Here is a 4,578-nt window from a genome sequence, read left to right as displayed (position 1 = left end):
ATAGCCTTGAGCACCATGTTTAAGTAGAGATTACAGAGGGTAAAAGAGGGGTTACACCGCTGCATAGAGGAAGGAAGAGTTGGTGATGATGGCGGTGAAGTTGTTGGTGTAGATTGCGGTGATGATGACCCCCGCGGTGTTCCGGCGCCACCGGGAGAGAGGGGGAGAGAGCCCCCCTTCTTCTTATTATTCTTCTTCCTTGACCTTACCCCTAGATTGGAGAAGGGTTTCCCCTCTGGTCCATGGCCTCCATGGCGGCGTAGGGGCAAGAGCCCCTCCGAGATTGGATCTGTCTCTCTCTGTTTCTGCGTTCCCTGATTCTGCCCTTTCACCATTTCTTAAATTCCCGGGGATCCGTAACTCTGATTGGGCTGAATTTTGGACACGATTTTTATCCGGATATTAGCTTTCTTGCGGCGAAAAAAGGGCACCAACTGCCTTATGGGGTGTCCACGAGGGTCAGGGGCACGCCCCCCGCCTCGTGGGCCCCTCGAGCATCGTATCGCGTTGATTTCACTTCTCAAAATTCACATATATTCCAAAAAAAATCTTCATCAGTTTTTATCCCGTTTGGACTCCGTTTGATATGCATTTACTGCGAAACAAAAAACATGCAACAAACAGGATCTAGCACTAGGCACTGGATCAATATGTTAGTCCCAAAAATAGTATAAAAAGTTGCCAAAAGTATATAAAAGTTGTACAATAATGGCATGGAACAATCAAAAGTTATAGGTACGACGGAGACTCAGCATCCCCAAGCTTAATTCCTGCTCGTCCTTGAGTAGGTAAATGATAAAAAAGATAATTTTTGATGTGGAATGCTACCTAGCATAATCTTGATCATGTAATCTAATCATGGCATGAATATTAAGACACGAGTGATTCAAAGCAATAGTCTATCATTTGACATTAAGATAATAATACTTCAAGCATACTAATAAAGCAATCATGTCTTTTCAAAATAACATGGCCCAAGAAAGTTATCCCTGCAAAATTATATAGCCTGACTATGCTCCATCTTCACCACATAAAATATCCAAATCATGCACAACCTCGATGACAAGCCAAGCAATTGTTTCATACTTTTGACGTTCTCAAACCTTTTCAACTTTCACGCAATACATGAGCGTGATCCATGGATATAGCACTATAGGTGGAATAGAATATGATGGTGGAGGTTGTGTGGAGAAGACAAAAAGGGAGAAAGTCTCACATCAACGCGGCTAATCAACGGGCTATGGAGACGCCCCGGACACACCCGCCGGTGGTCGTTACTCCTGGCGGGATCTAGACTGCCCCACAGATCAATACTAGTCTTTTCTGCACACTTTGTCCTCACTCGTGTGCACCAGGGAGCAATTTCCCGGTCGGTCACCCATCCTGAAACTACTCCAAGCTGAGCATGCTTAACTTTGGAGTTCTGTTCGAATGGGCTCCCGGAAAAGAAGGAATTCCTTATTGATATGAGTAGTCTATCATCCCTAATAAGCCAGGCTATCACATACACCCCCACTCAGAGGAACCACGTCCTCGTCGGGCCACATGAACGTTCCCTCTTGGCACATACGTCTGTGCATCCAGTCCAGTACATGTGCCATTCCGTGTGCCACGACGGGTCACAAACGTCATGAACAACATGACCGCGCACCTGTCCGCAAACATCCGTGTAACCGCGAGGGTCAGCTCTGATACCAACTTATAACGCCTCGGACACACCCGCCGGTGGTCGTTACTCCTGGCGGGATCTAGACTAGCCCCACAGATCAATACTTGTCTTTTCTGCACACTTTGTCCTCACTCGTGCACACCCAGGAGCAACTTCCCGCTCGGTCACCCATCCTGAACTACTCCAAGCTGAGCACGCTTAACTTTGGAGTTCTGTCCGAATGGGCTCCCGGATAAGAAGGAATTTCTTATTGATATGAGTAGTCTATCATCCCTAATAAGCCAGGCTATCACAGTGTGCATCCAACTTGCTTGCTCATGAAGACCTAGGGCATTTGAGGAAGCCCATCGTTGGAATATACAAGCCAAGTTCTATAATGAAAATTCCCACTACTATATGAAAGTGATAACTCAAGAGACTCTCTATATGAAGAACATGGTGCTACTCTGAAGCACAAGTGTGGTAAAAGGATAGTAACATTGTCCCTTCTTTCTTTTTTTTTTCTTTTTTTCTTTTTTTGTAGGCTTCTTTGGCCTCTATCTTTTTGGGGGGGGGGCTTCTTTGGCCACTTTTATTTTTATCATGGGACAATGTTCTAATAAAGATGATCATCACACTTTTATTTACTTACAACTCAATATTACAACTCGATACTAGAACAAAGATATGACTCTATATGAATGCCTCCGGCGGTGTATCGGATGTGCAATGATCTAGCGTAGCAATGACATCGAAAAATGGACAAGCCATGAAAACATCATGCTAGCTATCTTACGATCATGCAAAGCAATATGACAATAAATACTCAAGTCATGTATCTGATGATGATGGAAGTTGCATGGCAATATATCTCGGAATGGCTATGGAAATGCCATAATAGGTATGTATGGTGGCTGTTTTGAGGAAGATATAAGGAGGTTTATGTGTGACAGAGCGTATCATATCACGGGGTATGGATGCACCGGCGAAGTTTGCACCAACCCTCGAGGTGAGAAAGGGCAATGCACGGTACCGAGGAGGCTAGCAATGATGGAAGGATGAGAGTGCATATAATCCATGGACTCAACATTAGTCATAAAGAACTCACATACTTATTGCAAAAATCTATTAGTCATCGAAACAAAGTACTACGCGCATGCTCCTAGAGGGATATATTGGTAGGAAAAGACCATCGCTCATCCCCGCCCGCCACTCATAAGGAAGACAATCAATAAATACCTCATGCTCCAACTTCGTTACATAACGGTTCACCATACGTGCATGCTACGGGAATCACAAACTTCAACACAAGTATTTCTACAATCCACAACTACCCACTAGCATGACTCTAATATCACCATCCTTATATCGCAAAACTATTGCAAGGAATCAAACATATCATATTCAGTGATCTACAAGTTTTATGTAGGATTTTATGACTAACCATGTGAATGACCAATTCCTGTCATCTCTCTAAATAGATATAAGTGAAGCAAGAGAGTTTAATTATTTCTACAAAAGATATGCCCACGCTCTAACAAATATAAGTGAAGCAAAAGAGCATTCTACAAATGGCGGTTTTCTATGTGAAGAGAAACAGGCAATCCAAACTTCAAAAGATATAAGTGAAGCACATGAAGCATTCTATAAAGCCATACTCAAAAGATATAAGTGAAGCACATGAAGCTCTCTATCTCTCTCTGTTTCTGCGTTCCCTGATTCTGCCCTTTCACCATTTCTTAAATTCCCGGGGATCCGTAACTCTGATTGGGCTGAATTTTGGACACGATTTTTATCCGGATATTAGCTTTCTTGCGGCGAAAGAAGGGCACCAACCGCCTTACGGGGTGTTCACAAGGGTCAGGGGCGCACCCCCTGCCTCGTGGGCCCCTCGAGTATCGTATCGCGTTGATTTCACTTCCCAAAATTCACATATATTTCAAAAAAAAATCTCCGTCAGTTTTTATCCCATTTGGACTCCGTTTGATATGGATTTACTGCGAAACAAAAAACATGCAACAAATAAGGACTGGCACTGGGCACTGGATCAATATGTTAGTCCCATAAATAGTATAAAAAGTTGCCAAAAGTATATATAAAAGTTGTAGAATATTGGCATGGAACAATCAAAAATTATAGATACGATGGAGACGTATCACTGCCCAACCCGCGCCGCCCGCCGAGCTCCAAGCGTCGGATCTGCCGGGCATGCTCCTCGCCAAGCTACCGTGTAGCACCGCGCAGCAGAGAGGCCACCGTCCGGACCTCACTGCGGCACTACTGCCCATGGCCAGAGCAGCCGCCACGCCAAGCCGCTGCCCTAACCCGCACCACCCGCCGGCCCCAAGAAGAAGCCACCGGGACGCTAACCACCACCACAGATCATGCGCCTCCATGCCCTAGCCAACACCACGGGAGCCCTACCACCCCACCAGAGCATCACATCCACCAGCAGCAACACCACCACCTTAGCAGGCCGCCAGCCGTCCCCGCCGCCACCAACCGCCACCACCAACCTGATCTGGGCAGACACACCCAGATCCGCCGCCAGAGCACCCCAATGCCCCGGAGCCCCACAAGCCGTCGTTGGACGGGGGGGGGGGGGGGGGGGGGGGGTGGGAGGCCACTCCGGCGGGCCACCATGACGCCGGGGGAAGGGAAGGGAGTCGGAGCAGGAGAGGGTTGCCTCCCGATGTCGGCGGACAGGAGGGGCGCCCCGCCGCCGCCTACGTCATGCGGCCTTGCGACGGCGAGGAAGGGGAGGCCGAGGCGAGGAGCGGGGGGCGACGGCGCTAGGGTTGCCGCCCGGAGTTGCCCGCAGGAGCGACTCGGGGGCGGAGCGGGGTGGGCTTTTCCTCCGTCCCAGCAAAATACCAATTCTATTCTGCTCATGAAAATTGTCAGGGTTGTGCGTTGTGGTTTTTCATCAC

The sequence above is a fragment of the Triticum urartu genome, chromosome 5 (genome assembly GCF_003073215.2).
Source record: "Triticum urartu cultivar G1812 chromosome 5, Tu2.1, whole genome shotgun sequence".
NCBI classification, from domain to species: domain Eukaryota; kingdom Viridiplantae; phylum Streptophyta; class Magnoliopsida; order Poales; family Poaceae; genus Triticum; species Triticum urartu.
This window is presented reverse-complemented; position numbering follows the sequence as displayed.